At 33.0% G+C, this 24,558-nt stretch overlaps 1 long non-coding RNA gene and 2 pseudogenes across 1 annotated transcript in view; 1 reads left to right on the top strand and 2 right to left on the bottom strand.

The window, feature by feature from the left end:
* The window catches only part of LOC140049363 (uncharacterized), a 423,758-nt gene that overhangs the window by 296,732 nt on the left and 102,468 nt on the right, over window positions 1-24,558 (bottom strand). The window lies entirely within an intron of this gene.
* LOC140048892 (uncharacterized) lies at window positions 11,392-12,948 on the bottom strand (annotated as a pseudogene).
* LOC140049522 (uncharacterized) overlaps window positions 13,046-24,558 on the top strand; it is a 47,731-nt pseudogene continuing 36,218 nt past the window's right edge.

Raw genomic sequence — 24,558 nt, 5'->3', positions numbered from 1 at the left:
TTTCTTTGAATAGCTCTATAAAATACCTTGGTATCGAACTAAGCAATAGGCTTAATAGTGAATCAATTGTCTCAACAATTATTAAGAAAGTTAATGGTCGTATTAAATTTGCGTATAGGAATTGTCGTAACTTTGATCGCTGTATTCGTAAACTCATAATGGAAGCCCTGGCTCTAAGCCATATAAATTATGCTATATCATCCTGGTACTGGGGTACAACCGCGGATTCCCGTACTAAACTTCAAAGAACACAAAATAAAGTAATTAGATTCATCTTAGGGAAACATAATAGATACCATATCACCAAAGACGATTATACTTTTCTTGGTTTATTAGATGTTAAAACCAGGGCCGAACAAATGACACTACAACACGTACAGACAATATATATAAAAAGTTGTCCAGACTTTATGTTAAATAATTTTAATAGGATAAATCATAACCATGGTACTAGAGGTAAAGATTGTAATTTTATTGTTCCAATGAATGAATAACTATACTGTTAGTAAGACCTTTTTTTTTTAATGCAATCACACTGTGGAACAAATTAGCAATAGAAATAAAACTATTTTTACACACAATAGTTTTAAAAGGACTCTTAAGAAATTTTTATTAACAAATATGCAAATTATATAGACCTAAAATTATGATTGACTTTCTTGTAAATAATAGTAGATATTTTTATAATAATAATGATTATCAGAATTCGGCATAAATCTAACATGTAATTAAATTAATTTGTAATACTGTATAAAATAATAATAGATCCATATTTTTGTATAATTATTGTAATATTGTTTTATTATGTTGGGGACCCCTTTGGAAACAAGCCTCTGGGCTTAAAGGGCCATCCCCTGCTTTCCATGCTTATTTTCTTGTCTAGTCTTGTATTTTTATATTCAATGTTTCTCTTTTTATTTCATTTACATTATACTGTTTTATTTATTTGTACTGTATTTGGAAAGCAATAAATATTACTTACTTACTTACACGAAACTATTGAGATATGGTGATAAATACTGCATCAGTTTCAAGAGCTGCTGCAAACGCTGAAAAACAACACCCTGAATAAAATCTTCATCACGGACGTCGTCTGTCAATTAAATTAATATCATTAGTATTTGTAATAAGTATTGCTGCAAACACGAACAATTAACTGGAATATTTTGTAATGTATGTGACATCATAAAATACTATTTTTCTTTAAAGATGTATTGTTCCTTTGTCAAATTCCAAAAAAATAAGAATAAAAAGATTTTGAAAAAAAGTGGGTCATTTTGAAGTATCATAATAGTAAATAACTTTCACCAAAAATTAGTCGAAAAAAAAAATAATTTAACTGAAATACAGACGTTTTTTGACTTCCAGTCAAAGTTTTCGATCAAAACATAATCTTATAACGCAATGCGCTTATTTGGCTACTCTGTATGCATAATCATAAAATTTCCTCGCGATCTGTATGAAAACACCCTCTCAACAGTGACGAGTGATGCATACTGTATACTCATGGTTTGAAATCTTTGTTTACTTTCGCTCGCGACTATTTTCCAGACGAAATGTAATCAAATTAATTTAGCTGTTAATTACGTAAAATTGTTGTTTTTGGCTCAAATTTTCGACTTAAAGTGAATAACTAATATTACTTTGATATGGCCAATTAAAATTTAGTATATTTTGACCTTCATTTTTTTGTTTTTCAGGGGACAATACATCTTTAAGATTGGATGACTTGATCTTTCTAATGTACAGTGATGTCATTACAATACTGCTTTCTGATTGTTTGACTGACAATAATATTAATTGTAATACCGGTAACTGGATACAGGTTTTTCATAGCATGTTGATACAAACAAACATTTAAAAAATGTATGTAGCATTATATTATATTATATCGTCATCCGTCTAATTCTATTCAAATTATATTCTGCTTCTTATGAGTTCGTTGTCGGATTACTAGAAGGGAATTTGTCACCTCCCACCGCTGAGGTTTTGGAGCTGCTAATAAAAACATTGAAAACTTCAAAACATATTTAAATGTATGTTAATTGCTTCTCGTTCTCTTCTTCTAAAAGATGATGCCCTTTTCTTTGTTTACAATGATGCATGGTATGATGTTCCTAGCACATCTTCATCTACCCAGAGAAAAAATCTCTATGATCTACCTTTATTATCAATTTCAGTTTCCTCACTACTAAAACGTTTGGTAAAGACATTCCTTGTTGTTTCATATTTGTACCATCTCGTTGTCGTGTGTTAATGATAACAAAACGTTTTTATATTTTTCGAAGTGTTTTCCATAAATTCTTTTCGAACGTTCTCATTATGTAAGCCTACACGTAATTTACGTAAACATATACATCTTTACGCTAGTTCGATAGTAATAAACCAACCGAATAGATAGATTCACAAAGTTGTCTATTTCATATAGGCCTATGCCAATGGAGGCCATTTTAACTGTAGCTGAATGAATGAATGATTATTTGGTGGTGGTTATGTGGCGGTAACATCCACTTTTCCAATACAGGTGCGTTGGAAAATAATATTTCTGATTTAAAACAGGAGTTCTATAAATGTGATTGCATTCTGTCAACTAGAGATTTTAATGGCGCGATACATCTTACTACATTTCACTGAACCTATGGATTTTACTCCACCGATTGATACAATTACCTGACCTTCACATGATTCAAAATGATTCGAGGACTTGCTCGATGCTGTTGTTAGAGACAGTATTCCTCGTATGTAAGAAAAGTACGCACACATTATTAGACCATTGGATTACAAAAAATGATTCAAAAGAAAAGGAACTCTTCAAGAAAGCTAAGTTAACTAAATGCATTTCAGACTGGGAAATATAAAAGAAATTGAAAAATCGTGTAAAACGTCTTTTACGAAATAGTTACGGAACTTATGTAGACACTCTTTCAGACAAAATTCGTAAACGTTTTTTGGGCATTTGTTAAATTTTAAAATCGACTTATTACCGCGTAAACATTTAATGTTAATAATCATAATTATCTTAGAAATTCCACATGAAATTGCTATATGTTTATATAATTCACTATGTCGGTCGGTCTGTCGGTCTGTCTGTTTGTCGGTCCGGTATCACTATGCGTTTTATCGCTTTCTGACCTTATCTTGATATCAGTTTAATCTAGCTAAGTCAATTTTTCACAGTATATTCCTTATGGCCAGGAATCGATGTGGTTATGTTTTCACGGTGCGCAATAACAAAATACGCGGTCTACGCACGATTTAATGAAATCACGTTTGTAATCATATCTTCACAACCATGAATCACAATTAAATAAAATTTGGTACTCATAAATTTCAGGGCATAAATAATCATTATGGCAATACAATTACGTGCGTAGCGCATGTAACGCATGCGTACGCGCGCTTAAAATTTTCAAAATTTATTTTCGATGAAATAAGAGTACGTTTCAGGCAATTTTAAGCGTTTAAAAAATTGCCGTGAGTGCGCAGATTTTTGCACGCGCACTACGCGTGAAACGGTATTTTTTTTATTAGGCCTATCTGTATTGTTTGTTCGATTTTATTTCTTAGTGTATAGATTATACATCGCGAATTCTTGGTGTATACGATTATCCGGTTGACTAGTTTCAGCCGCATGCCATTGGCTAATCACTCGAAAATATTTGAATAATTATGCATTTTTTTGGAAATTTCAAAGGATTGATGATCTATATTTCGTACGTTTTGGCAATAATGTAGTGGAGACACATACGCGCGCACACGTCACGTGTACATTTGATTTTAGCAGGGAGTTGTAATATTTTGTAGCCTACACCAAAGAATATATCACAAGAATGAGTATTCCGCGATTTGTGAGTGATGCCCGCCCTCATAAGGGCGGATGTATACATACTAAATAAGACTTGATTTAATAGATATTATAATAGATTTTGCAATTGTAAACTATTTTATAATACATATTTATTAACAAACTAGTGTACATTCACTTTTACAGACAATTATTTACTAACATGCTAAGTTAGTTCACAAAAAAGGCCTAACACAGCAACACCAAATATCAACAAATCGTTAATTACTCAGCGCGGCCTATTCTTTACCATTGCCGTGTACTACTCTACGCCCGGTAAATTAAGTATTGTTTTTATGATATAAATTAGTATAAAATACATGTTATTAATAGGAAAAAATGTTAAATGTCATTAACATTTATTTGTTTTACCAGAAAAAAGTTAAATATAGGAATATTATTAAACTATCCTTCGTGAAAACGCGTAAACACCAACACGCCCGGTCACGCTATCGTAGCGCCCGGTTGATAAAGCAAACTGTTTATACGGCAGTTTTTACTAAATAAATTGCATAAAACGAACGATTAAATATCCAAATAGTATTTAACATGATGTTGGCATGTAGTTGATAACATTTTTTATCATGAAAATACTACCGGTGTTCTAGCCTTTGATTATTGAAACCGTCACAAAAAGTTGTATACATCCCAGATACATCCACACTTATGGCGGCGCACAGTGGGCCAGAATTGGTTCAAAGTGTGCCAAAAGTCTATACGCATAAATAAATACTGATTACCTTAATTTTTAAAGGATCTAAGGGGTTTTCAGACCCGTAGAATTTAATGGAAGTATTTTTAAATAGGTATGACGTAATACAAATGGTGTTTTCTGATTAGTTGAGGCGAATATGCTTGTAATTCCTATGTCGATTGATATTACATTCATTATTGAAAGTGTTACTAAGGGTTTCTATTACACCCAATAAATCCAACTGGAACATTTTCTTAATATATTAGACGTCATAAAATAATAATTTTTGATTAGATGACTTTAATTCTCATTGCAATATCATGTGTGATTAAATAATTGCATCCATGATTGAAACGTACTTAAATTAATTAAAGATCCACAGAGTTCAATGAAGCCATCTTTTTAATGTACAGTATGATGTCATTACAAATACTGTTTTCTGATTGTGTGAATAATATTGATATTGAAAATAGGTTTTTATTGCATGTTACAAATAAGGGTTTAAATGACTGAAATACATCACTTATGTTGTCGTTTGTTTTCATTGTATGTTTTCGTCGATAGACTCTTCGCTCATCATACCCATCAGTAATACAGAACTCGAAATAATGGATGAACCATGAACTAGGAGAACATGTACACTCACTGGCATTTTATACCATGGATAGAGTTGTATATATAACTCTGCTGTTTTTCGGCAGTAGTCCCTAAAAAGGGTCTAAACACGTACTAGATTTACATCCAACCCGCAAATTTCAGCGAAAGTCTCCTTTTCCTGGAGAGCTAGCTCTGCAAGCTATGTTGCCACTGTTTTCCTGAACCTTGTTTAAGTTCATCTACTTTCATTCCTATATCTTCTTTAAACCGATCGTGTATTTCTTTTCTTCATATCGGCAACGATGGCTTTTTCACTATCAGACGAAATACGCCACTTTTTTTACTGGCATTCTGTACCAATATGAATTAGCATTTCGAAGCACCTACTCCATTTGTGTAGTGGCGAGAGTCATAGCTGTAGACTTCTTAACTTGACGATGGGAGTTTATCCAAATCATTAAACTGTTTTGGAGTAGCTTCACATATATAACATCGCATTGAATACTTGGTTTCAGTCAAAGCATTCACGACCTTTTGGTCAACTATGGTGTGAATTGTAAATTGTAGTGTATTTAGATGTTGTCTTTTCTGTTTTCATCTGCAGCCAGTTCATAGTTAATTAATATCAAATAATATATTGAATTGCAGGTGTAAAGGTCAGCAAAATCACGAGGAAGTATCTTTATGTTCAACTACTTCTTTAATTTCTTATTTTTTTTACTGAACAATTCGAAGTGCAGTTTGGTCCAGCAAGCTTTGAAGGGGTACTCTTGCCGAATCTTCTTTAACCGTTATATTATTTACGTAGCATCTATGCTTAGTTTCCCTCACGTTCCACAAAGTTTGGTATGACTGTTTTGTCATATCAGTTTCAACTTATAGCTAAAAGTGACAAAGCTTTTTCACTAGTAAACTTGATCGGTTCTGGTTTTTTCGGATATTAACTTTCTTATTTTAGCTGGTCTTAATGGTGTTAGCATTTCAAACTTCAGCACATATTTTAAATGTGAATTTTGCTTATAGACGCCTTGTGAAGCAGCATAGAGAAGTTCGTCTGGTTCTCTGACTAATAATAGTTGATGAAATGAACCTTGTGACGGCCATACTTGTACCATCTTCTTCATAAATAATAAAGAAAATGGTTTGATAGTTTTAGTAGTATACTCCAAAAGTTCTTTTGGTATGTTCTCGTCATTCCTTACATTGTAATGTAAACGCAATTCACGTAAACATACATTGCAGGCTAGTTCAATGTTGGTAATTAAACCAGCCGAATGGACAGCTTTAAAAGTTGTATTTTGATATGGAGGCCATGTTACCTGTACCTACATTTATGAATGCTTATTCTCACACTGGTAGCATTCTCTTTTCCAATACAGACGCGTCGTGGAAAGGTTTTCTCTTCGTCAAGTTCGTGCGATTGCGGTACATCAATGTCAATGAAAATGCATTATACATTTATTTTAAAACGGGACATTTAAAAAGCTTCCTATATGCAATGTCGCGAATTTTCGCAGCCAAATTTGGTATTAATAAAGCTCAAGTTTTGCTCGAAATATTAATGTCAAAATTAGCGCGCGAATCGACGCGAATCCAAACTATTTTAGTGGTTTTACTTTAAAAATATGATTTTTTGGTATTTTTGGGCTATATTTTGTGACTTTTAACCCTAAAATAAAGCAATAATCGAAAATGTTATTTTACTGCCTAATAGTATTAATAACAGACAACAATTTCATGCAGTATCAAATCCATTGCTTTTTTCTAGAAAAAATAACAGCGAATTTATCAAAACTGTTGTTTTTGCTCATTTTAAGTGAAATGTCATGGTTTCTTCAAGTTTCCATGGTTACAAGACACTATTAAAATTTACAAAAAATAAAATTATTAGTGGATTTATATAATTTAAGATGTCTTCTTCCTAATCCAATATTAAAAAGTTCGGAATCCACATTGACCATTTTGGACTTTTGGCACACTTTGAATTGATTCTGGCCCACTGTGCGGCGCCCTACCACATGGACAATAATATTACTGTTACAGGGAAAATCGCGGATTACTCATTCTTGTGATATATTCTTTGCCTACACGAACTCCATCCATGTCATGTCGCTTCTTGGGAAGTGATGATGAATGTTTCTGCTGTGTGAATAATGTTAGATATGGACAAATGCAGTTACAGATAGATGGAATTCCCCAAGAACAGGAAAACTGGAAAGTTGATGGATCAACCTTCTTGCCCTGTGTGCGTGGTAATGCCGGTGGTATGTATTAGTAATTACTAGACTACCTAGCCTAGGCTACCTACTAGCTAGCCTAGGCCTACTACTACCTAGGCCTAGCCTAGCCTACTAACTAGCTAGGCCCACTTTTAGTTGAATCCGGGACGAATCGGCCCTAATACCGAAAGTAATAAATTGAATATAAAATTACGTTTTTTTAGTAATTTATTTAGCCTACTATATATTAGGACCTAGCCTAGCCCCTCTAGCTAGGCCTACTAGCCTAGGCTAGCTAGTCCTAGGGCCAGGCCTATATATAGGCCTAGGTGTTATGAGAGATTTGAACGATTTGCGCAATTTAAAATTGCGAAAAAAATTCCTTGCGCAATTTGAATTGAAACATGTGTTTCAAATTGCGCAAGCAACGCATTAAATTGCGCAAGTAATCTGCAAATTGCGCAAGGTTTTTCGACAGATTGTGAAATCATGCACACTCATATTTTTTTAGTAATTTCTAAGAATGATTCAAAATTGAAGATAATATCGCATTTCCTTACCCTCCCGGGAGCCTCCCGGGAGCCTCCCTCCCGAATTTTTTTTTCCGAATAAAAAAAATCTCGATTTTCCAATGGTTCTATAAAATACCATATTCACACATAATATGAGGAGAAGGCATAAATAAATACCAATAGTAGGAATAACGATGCAAAATTAAAAGTTGTTATTTTTCAACCAATTTAACATTATATGTTAGTATTTTGTTTCAATATTCCAATAAAGAAAGAATTAGGAAAATCTGACTTGTAGTTTTCGAAATATAAGGTTTAAAACATCTCCGAAAATGATCGTTTTTGGCCACGAATGTTGTAAACAAATTGCGCCCTCAGTCGACAATTGTATGAACCACACCGTTTTTCGCTAAAATAATTACAAATAATTACGTTTTATAGTAATTTATTTTATATATCAACATTGGAAATATCAATAAAATATGTTATTAAATGTTTACAAAATATATAAAGTTGTTTATTTAACGGAATTCGTACAAATTCATTGCTCTAAATTTGTGTAGTAACATCAGTACAGACAGACCATGTGACTTCGCGGTACACGCGAGAGAAAACATTCCGCTGTGGGTGATTCGCATCCACCAATCAAATAGCCAGGATCCAAAATCATTCAACCGTGAGCACTGCCGATCGCGGGAAATCTCAGCTTTGATTGGCTTACGATGACATCATATCACAAAATGGTGGTTTTGTAGTTGAGCCTCACGTAATTTTCACAATTTTATTTAAAAAATGAAATAAATGGACCTGCTTTATGGTATGTGTGATTTTTCTCTAAAAGATTTAAATAATAAAGGCTTCATATACAGTAGAGAAAAAACCGTTTTTTTGGCACTTATAATAAATATTTCTCAGAGAAAAAAGCACATGGCATGTAGAACTATATTATCTTGGCGTAGGAAGACAAACAAATCCCAGGTCATGAGAGGCTCAACTACAAAAACAAGGTTGAATAGGGTTAGGTCACTGGACCGTTCGAAGGTTTTTGAGTAAACAATCTACCGCGTATGGTCGTACGCGCTAGACAGTACGATATTTTAACCACATTTTTTGCATGTTTGGATGAATGTAATGACGATAAAAAATAGTTGATCTTATGTAATGATATGTAAATAAATAAATACTCAAAAGAATTATGTTTACAGTTCAATTATTTTCAGAATAATATTACATAAAAATGTGTTTACCAATGGACAAATAATCGCGTCAATGACATAGCGCGCATGGTAACGTACGCGGAGTTGAATCGTGGCAATAACAATGGAGTCAACTCTCGGTAACCCTACCAATAGATAATAATTTCAATTCAAATATCAGTACTAATGACGATTAATTAATAAGACTAATAACGATTAAATTTTTGTTAGAAACAATAATTATTACGAATTATTAGACGTTTACTATTTAACTTAAAAATTAAATTTAATGACAAAAAAGATCGACCTTTCGGTACCATTCTCAACAACAAATGAGTACAATAACAAAAATAACAAACAGTTCGTTTTCAAATTGCACAAAGGTGTCATATTGCGCAAGAGCAATTTACAAATTTTGCAGCGCAATTTGAAATTGCGCAAGGATTTTCTTGCGCAATATTAAATTGCGCAATCAACTTGCGCATAAATTGCGCAATCAACTTGCGCAATTTAATATTGCGCAAGAAAATCCCTGCGCAATTTAAAATTGCACAAGAATTCTTTGCGCAATTTTAAATTGCGCAAATCGTTCAAATCGCGCATAACATAGGCTATATCAAAATTGTCAATATCAATAAAATATGGATTGTTAAACACCTTTAAAAACTTGATATTTAAATACCAATAAAAATGAATATGAATTTGCTCTAAAGTGAGATGTTTCAGCCCACTAAGTGGGATGTTTCGGCCCACAAAGAGTGCCCTTAATATCTACTGTACTCCGTTATATTATGTATTGCGATATATTCCTAAATCCGAGAATCTGAGGGTGTCTGCACATGAATTTCCTTTTTAATAAAGATTAATGCATTTGTCAATTGTATGACGCGTCATTTACAAATAATTAATGACACAGGGGTGTGTCAAAGAACCTAAATGGTATGTCAATGCGTCAATGTCCGTCACTTTACCTGTGCCACCCAAAAAGCCTGAAAACAAGGCCTCGACGATCGCGACGGCTAGCAAAATTTTTTTTACTCGTCATATAAGGCCGATTTAGCAGAAGTCAATAGAGGGCAAGCTCTATCGCTTATGAATATTTAAATAACAACAGCCAGGCTGCTGCTGCACGCTGAGACGCAAGCAGAGCATAGAATTGCTTTCCCAATTTTCCCTCGCTGTCATGTCAGCTACCTACTACTACTATTACTGTAATGGTCTTTTTTGACTGCTGATAAATAGGCCTAAAATGAAAGCAATTCATGCAATAAAATTACATTTAATATACTGTAATAGGTATGGTGGTATAATAAAATAATATTTATTTTCATTAAACATTTGGACATTTCTTCTTTCGACACAACAAGAATGTCTTCAACTAATCCATTTAACAGTTTGAAACTGCGTTTCCGATGTATTGTATCTTCTTTAAAGAGGTGCAATATGCCTCAGTCCCACCATGGTTGTGGCATTTCCGGGTTTTGTTTTCTCTTCTATAAATACAAAATTAGGGGGTGGGGGTGCACGCGATCGCAAACTTGCACGCGATCGCAAACTTGCACCTCCACCCCAGATGATATGATATGTGTCTGCATAATGTGAAATAGGAAATGTATAAATTAAATAAACCAGTAACAAAATATCAAGTGATGGCAGTGAACGTTTTCATATATTTTATTCAAGATACATGGAACCATGTTTGTTTTAAATAGATCGTCACTTAAGTTGAAACAAAACTCAATCCAGCAGGTGATATTAATGTACAGTATATCCAGGGAGTTTTACTTAACTTTATTTAAAATATCTGAGCATAATCGGCTATTTTCCCAAAAGATTTACTTGCACAATCTAAACAAATTGAAAAAATTCCCAAACATGGATGAATACACGTTTTATTAATTAACTAAACAATAATATAAAAAATAATGTTGCCACCCAGTATTAAACTAATTTTAAACAATAGGCCTATGTTTCACTGTTATTTATTTATAATAAGTATAACTTAACTATAACTGTTATTAAAGCTATATTCTTGAAAGTTGTGACGTGTAACGTTTCCGTCCTGACTGCGAAAAGTCTCTAATTACTTACTTTTTCATTGAATGGGTTTTTCCCAATGAAATATTTGTTTTTACACAGATTGAAAGTTTGTGAGGAGCCCTCCGTATTCTTTTCTTTGGCATAAGCTTTGGATTGCTATTTACCTGTATTTGTTTTAGTGGACGCCCAGATCCAAGAGACCTTCGTCCACCAAGATATGATTTTCTACGAGCCACAGCTGTAGGTTGTACACCAAGGGGTTTTCCCAACCTTCTTGGGCGCTTTTTCATCAGACTCGATAACACAAAGCCCACATCTTGCGTCTGTCATACAATTTAGTTACGTGGTCTATAAATTGTGGATAGGTCTTTGAACTATGATCACCAACCAAATCCTCATAACAGACATGTAGCTGAGCTTCAGTAGATGCATACAGCATTGCCTTGACCACGCCTAATAATCGTGGTCTATCTTCGTTTTTTACCCTGTGTTTTGTATCCCACAGGTATCTCCACATAGCCTGCAATATGTGGAATGTACACAGAACGCATGAAGACCCTGGGAATACATACTGAGGGCTTTCCTCTCTGCCTCACAGTCATCTGTCATAAAGACAGCTGGGCATAACTTATCATAAAAGGCAGTAAAAAGGCGGTAAAATGTCCTTAAGAAGAGTGAACCCCTTCTGTAATGACCTCTTCAGTTTTATTTATTTATTTTATTTTATTCAATCAAAACCAACAGCGATAAATACCGCCACTAACAGGTTTGAAACATAAAACAATACAACATCAAAAACGGTTAACAATAGAATACAGATAAAATATATATATATATAAAACAGTTTCCGACGTGGTGATAAGTAAGCCCAACGGTAAGCCACCGACACAGCTACAGTATGTGTAAGAATTACAAAAACATGACAGCCATGAAGGTCTACTCCGCCCGATGAATCAATAAAAGCAAGTTCATATCTGTAGACACGTTTCATCATAGGTGTACATATAGCAACGACCACAACTTCATCATTATGCTTTGAACAAACTTCCTGAACTTTTGCTTCAAGGTCTCTGAGCATTGCTTTACCAACAGGTTCTCCATAGCTTTCTTTGAATATCTTGTTGTACAACCTGATAAATAAATATAAATTACAGTATTCAATAATGGGAGCAAATTGTATTGTTTAAATATTTTCATTAATAATACAGTAATGTGTAATAACCATATTTGCCAAAAGTATTTAAATGTGTATGTATGGAGGAATTCACAAAGATTCTGTTTGAACATATTGATAAACTTCAAGATGGCTACCACCACTGGCCGACTTATCACATGAAACATGGTCGGATATATTTACACTAAAAATATAATAATAAAGGTCAAAATTGACAATGTTTCAAATACTTTTTGTGTTTGAAAACTGTGCTAAATCACAGTGTGACAGTATATCTGAAAATGTAGTGTATTCTGTATTTTTTTAATTAATGATCTAAATGGCCATGTTTTTAAAATTATTTTTACTATATCTGTTTTTTAAATTTCCATTTTATTTATACATACCTAATTTTGGTATTTAAAGAATTATGCACCCGCCTTTAAACTTTTCAACCAGGGAGCGCAATCAAGGTTTTTTTTACAAGGTACAATAATATTATATGTTAATATATAAATATAATAATAATATTATATTTATAAATTATTTATATTGATACTGGTAGCACCATTGCTGATCAGGACATTCTGCTCGGTCAGAAGCAACGTACAACATAGTCATCAGTATGTTCCTCTCAAGGTCATGTTTATGTGCTAGAAAAACGATAGTTTGATAATGACCTGTTTTGAACATATCCACAAACTTCTTTGTTACTATATCTAAAACATTCCTGTTTCTTAGAGTGTCAGCACAGAGGATCAGATGATTGTGGTTGTAACTCAAATGAACCATCATTGAGAAGTTGTGCAAGTGAGTATCTGAAGATCTATAGAAAAAAGATATCCTTGAATTAATGGTAAGACAATGACATTTACTTTCAAGTACAATACAGTAATGTGGTAAAATTATTTTGGATTAAAGGTTTAAAATAATCACAGAAATTGTATGTTTGGTTGTCCAGAACATTATTATTATTATTTTTTTTTTCTTAATTATCTATTATTAACCCCATTGTACTGTCACAGTCTGTATGGTCCAATTAATATTGTATTACCAGGCCTATGCCTATTATTAATTAACCTAGGCTTACCTACTATTATGTGAGTAAGGGGACTAACTAGGTCTAGCCTCTAGTGCAGTGGGCATCCCTAGGCCTAATTAATATTTAACCAATTAACTAGCCTAGTAGGATAGACCTATGCTTCCTCTCTTCCAGACTCCTACTAGGCCTCAGCCTACTTTGTTGGTATAACCATGCACGCCTACTACTATGATAGTAGTAGGCGTGCGCTAATAATACTAATAGTACTACTACTACTCTAGGTCTAGCCTATGCCTAGCCGACTAAGTAGGAGGAGGCCTTTTCTCTTCAAGTTTATTTTGATAATGTCATCATATTCCCAAAATTAGAACATAATAATGTGGAACCCGTAATTTCACCTATGCTACACTGTATATAGATATACAGTGTTTACTTACATTATCTACAGCTCAGTAGATGAGACATAATACTAGGTACAACTCAGCACTATAATTGTATGCATCAGGTCATCAGATTATTTTTTGCGATGGTATTTTAACGTACATGCACCCTCTATTGACTTTTGCTGAATCGGCCTTATATGACAAGTAAAAACAATTTCGCCGGCGGCAAGGTCGTACATTGTCACGTTTGAGAGCGTCATCACCCGCGCCTCTATCGGCCAAACTGGAAAATGACGTAATATTTGTATTAAAAATTGCTGTTGTGTCTAGAGGGGAACCGGCGGCATCATCTCGGTTTAATATGAATTTATTGCTGCTATCCTTCAACTGTAATGTATCAAGGTCTTCATAAAAATAATTACTCCAATAGCTATCCGGGTAGGTGAACATTCCACCCTTTCCTGGCTCTTCTGGAGGTAATCTGCGCAGCGCCTTTGTACTGTTTGTCAGATATCCTACATGATTATGACGGGCACAATTGTACTACAGTGCCATTATGCAAACTTATCTTGGTACTTTTCTTCTAGAAATTCCAATAACTGTTTATAAGTAACTTTCTTTCCTCCCTTTAAATTGCCATCAAACGTGAATACACCAGTTCGTCGCCAGGCATCGGCGCTAACTAAATTATCATGAACAAATTCTTCCATGACTTTTCCAATATCCGGATACTTAATCATTGTCCGACTGACAGCCAAGGGAAATTTTCTTTTTAATGACTCCTCTTTGGCCAATTTTTAAGCTAATCTGCACAGCACCTTTGTACTGTTTGGCAGCATGAGGTGTTCCTTCCCTTTACCAATTTTGCTGATTTCTGACCATCATTTTAGGGATTAAGGTCTAGGACTGTTAATTGCATTTTAATTGGATTACGATAATAGCTTGTTTAGATTAGGAAGTTTATTGCTTAAGCAAGGTCAGCTACTGCTCTCTGTCTAGTAAGCTGGAACTACTTTCTAAATTCATTAGCTCTGGTGTTATGTTTGTATTATAGGATTTCTTTTCTACTGTAATAATATTATTATGTGCTTTATTATAAAGATGTACAGTATTGTCACCCAAAAACATGAACAATGAATATTTTATTTATTTTTTAAATACGCAATTTTGCAGATGCAAAAAATGTTTTCTCTTTAATAAAAAGGTAAATTCAATAAAAAGCCATTGACTTTGCAAGCATTTATTTAATAGGATGATTATTATTATTATTCAATTCAATTCAATTAAAACTTTATTATCCCCATGGGGAAACTCTGTTGGCCTTTTCAAAAGTACAGTACATACAAATATAAAATGGATACAGTACATAAAATATAAAATACGATAAAAAAAGCCATACAAAATATACATATAAAATCCTAAAAAGTCGATTTAAAATACTACAAAAAATAAAACTAGCGCATAAAATACATATTATTCTTCACCATGCAAACCTTCAAGAATAATCTTTTAATAGGAAATGTATTTGAATATCATTCTTGAAAATGATCAATATGTTATCTAGGTCGTGTTTATACAACACCCTAAATTTGAACACGGCTTTAATTTTTAGCGTGTTGTTCGGAACGAGGTCAACCCACCTTAACGTTTGCTGTTATACTAGAAATCACGATACCGTGTTATACCGGAAGTTTCATCAACACGCAGTGCATGCTAGGATAAAAGGTCAAATCGTTGATCGCGCTTGAATTGTCTGAGTTGTCAACAATCATTGAGAGAATCGGTGAAATTGTAGACTATCACTGTAAACAATACTTAACTGCTGCATGGAGACATAGAAAGACTACACTTAATATATAATATATAAATATTTACCGCCCACCATATTATCTACTAACATTATTTTACCATTTATCTAATTCAATAATATATTATATTTTTATATATTTTTTTTTTCTTCAAAATTATATAATGTAACCTAAATCTAAATAAAATAAATAAATAATACAGTACTAAAAATAAGACTAAATAGTATAATAAAAATTGTATCACATTTAATTAAATTACAAATAACTATTAATATTAAATATAATAAGAACAAATAATCATATAAAAGTTGCATTTATTTTAATAATAACAGTATAATAAATCAATTAGCAATTATATATATATATATATATATTTTTTTTTAGTAATAATAATGATAATATATTCACTTAAAACTTGAAAATATTAATAATACTGATAATAAATAGATAATAACATTAACTCCATCATATAGGTTAAGTATTGTTCGATATGTAAGATTACCTTGTTTTTACTTGTATAATTCGCTTCTTAGTTAAGACTTAAATGTTATTTTTTGATACTTTTCTTTTTGTTTTTACATTGCCTTGTAAATGAACGCACCGTCTTATAAACGTGTGCCGCTGATACAAAAGCGTTCGTTCAATAAATTTATCTTATCTATCTATCGTCGCCTCCTCGCTGTCCGATGTATTCGCGCGGTTTTTACCATTTTCATTATATTGTATTCGTTCACGTTTGCATTGTTGTTTATTTTGTTCTCGGTTCATTTAAATTAATAAAAGTTATTTTAAGGGTTTCATTGTTTCATCTATACACTATGCCCGACACTATGGAAGAAGATGCCATTTTTGCGATGTTATTTTTTTTATTCTGTTTGGAGTGGGAAACGATAGAGGCCTACTACCACTACGAGTTGGCCCCACTAGGCTAGGCGTAAGACGTGGTAGGAGGATGATTGCTGGCAGCGAAGCAGCAATAAATGGGCCCAATCTTGTTAGCAATGATTGATATTACGACCTGTTTTAACGAGAGGTCAAAATATACCCTGAGGACACTTCCAACACGGTAACGGCGACCGGGAATCCACCAAATTTTAGGATTCAGCCAAGTAGCCTTTTTTGCAATTAAAATCTCATTACACGGAATCTCTTCGTTGTTATACAACACACTTTTCGTAGGCGTGTAGAATATGCGTGTAATAGCGTGTTGTATAAACGCGCCCTTAGAATAAATTATTTTAGAAAGTGATTAAAATAATTAGTGTTTAATATATGAAATGTTCATTTTGATAATTTAATTTGCATGGCCAAAACAAACATGGTCTTGCCATGTAACTTTTCCAGCATCTGAACAAAACCATTTGCATAGTTTGTTTGGAACTCCAATGACCTCTCCACTACTGTGGTGTCCAGTATGCTCCAGATTAATAAGTTCTAGCTTATTTGGTAAATTGCCCACAGGATCTTGTTGAATGTTGTTTATACTCGTCTTCCGGATAAAATTGTGCAAAATGCATGCACAGAGCACAATTTTGTCCACATTTGCTGGCTTTAGTTCTATTTTCCTGTGGAAAATTCGAAATTTGTTTGACAAAAAGCATTCTCAGACACACGCCTTGCTCTGCTGTGCTGATAATTGTAAATCCTCTCATGCTTTGGAAGATTTTTACCTGGAATATATAAATGTACACCACTGTAAAGTTGATACTTATGCCCTATGGCTTTTATCATAAATAAATATCACCCCTGTCTAACTTAACAGTACTGTATAGTGAAATAATAATTTACCTGGAAATGGCCTCATTATGTTCTCTTTTAATGGAAAAGCTTCATCTCCGACGATTAGGTGTGGTACTGGACCAAGTTCAGGCATACTTGGCAAGTTTTTTGGTGGTGGAATACCAATAGTTAGTGTTGTAAGTGCATTCGAGAAAAAATTCCCCGTCACTGTTTAAGCCATAGGAACCATCATCAATAAATATAAAGTTATAGGCTGCGTCAACCAAAGCCATTAAAACAATGGAATGGGTACCTTTACAATTATAAAAAAGAGACCCAGAGTTGTCTGGTGCCTTAATTACAATGTGTTTGCCATCAATTGCTCCCACACAATTAGGAAAGTTCCATTTCGTGGAAAATTGCTATGAAATTTCATTCCACTCTTTTGGAGTTGGAGGGGCCATGTATATTGGTTGAAGTTTTGTCCATATAATTTTTTTGCAACCTCGATTACGATAGAACTTATCGTACTTTTTCCAACACGAAAGTTGTAGTGCAGTGACGCATACGAATCGCCAGTGGCCAGAAATCTGATAAAAATAAGGGAATGAAAAAACACTCCTATCAAATTTAGTAATTTAATATTGTGACCTCCCTAAAACATGCATATTAGTTCATTTGAGCAGAAAAATAATTGTATTAAAATCTGAAAAAACCTTTAAATTGCAGTAAAATATTGAGGAGTTTGCTTTAATTAGAGTTGTTACCTCTGATTCATGTATAATTGAATAATTGGAACATGATGGCACATAATGGCACATAATATTAAGTTTTATAAAATCACCATGTAATATTAATGAAGATGAATAAGAAAGCTGAGGTAAATCATACAGAACATTTTATTTTTTTAAATACCTTAAACAAATAGCTAGGCGTTCTCATGGGGTGATGCTTTCTCTGAAATATCATCTTTTACCAGATCGAATAACATTTCAAATTGATCTGGAGTCATTCTGAAAAAAACACAACACTAAATTAAAATTGAATCAAAATGACTTCATTTGATTAAATTATGTTTTGAATATAAGCCTAGGCTAAATATATTATTTATGCCTAGGCTATACTGTCGGAGACTGGAATTATATTACTATTATTTGTTACTTTTATTGAGAATGATTCTATTCAATTTATTCATATTTTACACTTAAATAATTATTTTGATTGGAACTACTTTATTATTATAGAATGTTTGCCTTGGTGATTTTGTGCGTATGCGTATTAATATTTAGATAGCGTCGTTGTTATAAGGTTGTGGGGAGAGCAATTACCTCGTGGGAGTTGAGATAAAAGCTCGAGGAGGATAAGCCGTGTTTAAGAAGAGTTTAAAGATTTTTAGTTTGTTAATTTTTTGCGAAGAAACCACTTCAATTGTAAGTCTAGTATGCTATGTTTCCTCAAGTAGTTTATAGTGATTTTGATTATTAGCTTAAATTAATATTGTTGACGGTAATCGACATTTTAAATGACAAGTGATGTAACGTAAATTAGGCCTAGTAGTAGTGATTACCATGTGATGTCTGCATGGTCGTGTGAATTTGATTACCATATGTAACAATCAAAGACTTTGTATTGTATATAAATGAGCTAGAATAATGACAGTAACGGGTTCTATGGCCTTGTTTGCCATGTTGTTATGTACTGTATACAGTACTCTTTTATGAAGTTGAAGTTATATTTCACCTTGTAGATTGTTTAATCACTTTGATGAGTTAAGAACTGTTGAGAGTTGATCAGTTACCGATCGTTTGCATTGAGTTTTTGGGTTCGTCGAGCGCCCTCTAGCATGTATTCCTATAATGTAAACAACAAAGATGGCGGCGCCCATGTACGATATCGGTAGCGTTAAGTTTCTGATTATGTTGTTGCATATAAGTACAGTAGTTATATTAGTAGTTGTAATTGATTATTTTAGATGGTTGGTGTTACTGACAATTGCTGACTGCAGTAAATCGAGCTGATTTGAGAGCAACTCGTTTTTAATTGTAACTATACTAAGCTGTGTTAGTGTTACAGGAGGGCATTGCAGGTATTGTGATTGTTTAATAACATTACTATTTTGAGGACTTGCTATGATATCATTTCCCGAGTTAAAGATCTGTTATTGGCTAAATGCTATAATGATGTAAACTGATGGAGATAGATAACTTTGAGAAGTTATTATTTGAGTTGTATTCTTTATGATAAATTGAGGTCATAATACGTAGGAAAAGTTGAAGAGTTTACCTTATATCATTGTAATGTTATTTTTCTCTGATTGGTATTACAGGGGTTTGTGTTTGTGTGTTTTAGTCTGTTTAATGATTCGATTTACGGTCCAGTTTTAATAAACGTCTTACAACGTAAATACAGAACAGAGTGCGAGGTTCATTCTTTTGTTCTTTGTGTGTGGCCCACGACAATACCTAGCCTATAGTAGGCTAAACCTAGATGATAGGCCCTACCTAGGCCTAGGCTAGCCCGTTTAATTAAGCTAAAGTTGGTTTCGTTTTATTATTTGTTCTATACTAAAATAGCGTACTACTGATATGTAAGCGCTATTTTTATTACACAGTACTTAAGTACAGTAGGCTGAACATCATGTTTAGCCTGCGTATAATAATACAGCCTGAATGAACCGACTGAGAATATAGATCAGCTGAAAAGCACTAACCTGAAGTATTTGTAACATTTATCCGGCTTGGACAAAAAGTCATCACAAGACCATGGGTCTTTCTTTTTTGGTTTACGGTATTTACCCATTCCGGTCTTTTCCTTTTTCTGTTTAATAAAAACAAACAAAAGAAGGCAATATCTTCTTCGTCGGAATCTGCCATTGTTGACGTCGTTCCACTTCACTGATTCAAAACGTGACCCGATGGAACGAATTCGTGCAGCTATGTGAACGCGCTATTCAAAAAATGTAACGCGGACCGAATTTTTCTCCAGCCACCGGCCCAAATCCGGGCTTGATGTGAACGTAGCTTTATGGACATGAGATAGTTGTAATAACTTAACCCTGCTTTTGATATTTATATATCCGACCTTTACCGACCTTATCTAGTTCAATTTTACCAATATGATCACGGGGACCTAGCTCAAGAATGAAATGAACAGTGTTATTTTGGATAATTTGGAGTCTTTTTTTCCACTTTCACTGGTGACATCTCTACTTGTAATGCCTCAATCAAGACCTTAAGTACTCTCAAGGTCATACAGCTTCCTGTATGGGGAAATGATAGATAACAAATGTTTGGCTGATTATATTTTCCGTATTATTTTAATTGATATTATGAATATTCTATATTCTAATTTGAATGTATTTAATCAAAAGAATCATTACATACTTTTTTGCGAAAAAATCCACCCAGTACTTAAAAAGTTACTCTGTATCGCAGTATTTTTCTAAATTTAATTTTAGCTATTCCAATAATCACACTAACCCCCTGCTTATCTTTCTGTGTTTCCCAATAGTATTTCCTGTTTACAGAATAAAATATTCTGTTATACCATGGAGAAATAACAATACGGATAATTATTTATCCATGGCACAATTCAGTAAATAATAAAATTAAAAAAATTAATACCTAATATATAACAACAATAAAAATGAAAAGAAATTAAAATTATTTCTACTGAATATCAATTTTATTTACCAACAGCAGCAACATCACAAATTACTAGAACTAATACAACTTGATGTTTACACATTAAAATTATGCAAGGAGTAAATCGTATTTCCCCCATAGACAAACTGAAATTAACACATCATGCGATTGTAAATATCAGGATAAAAATACACAATAATTAAACATTTTTTTTACAATTCAACGAAATATTCCGTTAATAAATATATAATGACAGTTATTATACAGAAATTAATACTACTGTAGTTAATTGATTTATAAATCAACAACTTCTGCTTGGACTGTAGAAGTGGTGTCAACTCTCCTATAAAGACTTTGATTAGCAAGTTACCAACAGTAGCAACATCACAAATTACTAAAACTAATACAACTGTTTGAATAAGTAATACAACTTGATGTTTACACATTAAAATTATGCAAGGAGTAAAGCGTATTGCCCCCATAGACACACTGAAATTAACACATCATGTGATTGTAAATATCAGGATAAAAATACACAATAATTAAACATTTTTTTTTACAATTCAACGAAATATTCCGTTAATAAATATATAATGACAGTTATACAGAAATTAATACTACTGTAGTAATTGATTTATAAATCAACAACTTCTGCTTGGACTGTAGAAGTGGTGTCAACTCTCTTATAAAGACTTTGATTAGCAAGTTACCAACAGTAGCAACATCACAAATTACTAAAACTAATACAACTGTTTGAATAAGTAATACAACTTGATGTTTACACATTAAAATTATGCAAGGAGTAAAGCGTATTGCCCCCATAGACACACTGAAATTAACACATCATATGATTGTAAATATCAGGATAAAAATAAACAATAATTAAACATTTTTTTTACAATTCAACGAAATATTCCGTTAATAAATATATAATGACAGTTATTATACAGAAATTAATACTAATGTAGTAATTGATTTATAAATCAACAACTTCTGCTTGTAAATTGTGAACTAAGATAGATAGGGCATAATGACAATGTATGAGACGTTTTGCAAGCACAAATCTTTTGAATGCCTAATGAAAACAGTTTCCTCTCGTCATCAGTAATAGAGATATAATCCAATATTTCTTCAAATGACGTATTGATACTTCCTTTCGGGTAGAAACTTCTATTTTTACTGACCAGCCAATTCCACACAGACTCACAAACTTCTTTCAGAACAGCATATTGACAGTTTAGATTTCGATTCACACAAGTTTTATACACAAGATCCAAAAATGGGTTTCTTTGAATTGTAACAAGTTTATGAAACAAACAGAAAAATGCCAATTCTAAAAAGCTATCAACTGCCCATGAATTTCAAAAATTGAAAAATGAGTAAACATCACCATTTTGGAAACACAGGCCTGTTCAGTATGTCTGCAATTCAGTCATAACCTCACAACTTCTAATTCACTATAATAAAAGATAAAAAATCACAAACAATTATTTTATTTCACACCTGTTTGCAACTGGCTATTACAGTATATAATAATAATTACTAACTATAGTACTGTATATAACTTGTAATAATTAAAATATCAAGTACTTATAATTTTAATTCATTTCCTACATTGATTCAACCAAGAAAAACAGCAGTACATAATGATAAATATTTAACATTCAAACATTATAACATTTTTTTTTGCTGATTGCAGCCAAGACACTTTAAAACTGGTAACCTTTTGTTTTAATTTTAAATTTAACAAATGTACCAAATCTTGTTATCATTACTGTTGATTTTGTCTTCAATTCAAGTGAGATAGAATGCTGTTTAAATTGCATTGTTTAATGACTTTTTAAAATTTGGTAATCAGACATTAACCACTCAGAACTATCACTAATCAAACACAAAAGAATTAGATTTCTTTTGTGCAATACAAAAGAATTGTTGTGTTTGGTGCCAGTAAGAAAATTAAATAAATTACATACTTAGTTAAAGACCCATTCCCTACAATTTTTGACGTTTTATAATGCATATTACTTTAAAAACATTAAACCAGGTCATTCCTTGTCGTAATGTTTTGATTGTATTGTCCTTCGTCGAGTGCAGACGTGTTTGAGCGGAGCTCTCACACGTATACGTTTTTAGATACAGTACTCGCTTACCTGTGATAGCATGTTGCAAAGATAAGCTACTAACTGCATGAGACCTGTATACCTACCTGGATAGTGAACGTATCGGTTGCATTAAATATAGGTACACTTTTGTTATTTATTCTAACTAAACATCTACAATGGCCAACGTGGAAAACAAAGAGCCAAATATTTCTAATTTAAATATTAGCGCCGCTGAACCGAACACCTGGCTGTCGACTCTCATCAAGTCAATCATGGGCTGCAAAACCATTGCTGATATTAAATCAACATTATGCGACGCAGTCACCAAGATTGTCTCCTTGGAAAAAGACATTACCATCCTCAATCTTGAAATCACCGGTTTACAAAAAGAACTGAGGAATTTGCACGCCGATATGCAGGAAAATTCTGATTTCATGGATGTTAAGCTGAAGGATATTGCCGAGGACACGCAGCAATCCACTACGGAATGCATAGAAGAGATACGCGACAAAATCGACAACCTAGAAGGACGTCAACGCCGTAACAATCTGAGGTTTACTGGCATACCCGAACAAGCGGAGGATAGTGAAGGTACTGTTAATTTCCTTTCCTTATTTATTTCCTTTCCTCATTTATTTCCAATACCACCGGCATCAAAATCGCTAATGATGATATACAACGAGCCCATCGAGTTGGACCACGTAATACCACCAGGGATAAACCGAGACCACTTGTTGCATACTTTCTCAGATATTCCACTAAAGAAAGAGTACGCAAGGCAGCTCCAAAAGTGAGACCTAAATTTAAAGATAATAACATCTACGTAAATAATGATTTTACCAGCAGAGTGATAAGTAGAAGAAAGGCATTATACTCATCGATGAAATACCTGCATTCCAACAAAGTAAAGGCCTGGCTCCACCTTGACAAATTGCGTTACATAGATGCAAATGGTTATGTTCGCACATTCATCGACATGGATCATCTTGCCAAATACTACCCGAACCTCAAGGAAGCACATGCCCCCGAAGCTACTGAGTAATTCTAGTCGTCGCAATAATTTAACTTTACTTTGACTCTACTTACCGTCAACCGAAATATTACCTATAATATATTTTTATTTCAAGAATTGTTTATTTTGCTTCTCATTAATTATGTATTAATGTATACAGTCTCATGCATGCTTATTGCTGTATTTCTTTTTTAGATAACGCTATACGCAGCTATTGTTAATGAATGTTAATTATCTTCACTTACTTCCTTTTTATGACTTTAATGTGAACTCTGAACTTACTAACAACAATGATATTTCTAACATAACCTTTAATCCAGTTAATTACAATGAAAATGACAAATATGATGAATCTTTTGATCAACTAATTAATAATCTCAATTCACAGTCAGTTACCCTAGATGAATGCAGCTTTTATGATTATTCACAATTTAATTCTAAGTTTAATACATCCTTTAATACTAAACTATCTCTCCTGCATCTTAATATTAGAGGTATTACGCATAAAGTTAATGATCTCGAATGCCTTTTGAATTCAATTAATAACAGATTTTCCATAATCGGTATCAGTGAAACATGGCTTAATGAAAACT

Source organism: Antedon mediterranea, chromosome 5 (genome assembly GCF_964355755.1).
Source record: "Antedon mediterranea chromosome 5, ecAntMedi1.1, whole genome shotgun sequence".
NCBI classification, from domain to species: domain Eukaryota; kingdom Metazoa; phylum Echinodermata; class Crinoidea; order Comatulida; family Antedonidae; genus Antedon; species Antedon mediterranea.
Note: the sequence above shows the minus strand (reverse complement) of the source record. Positions and strands in the feature narration are given on the sequence as shown.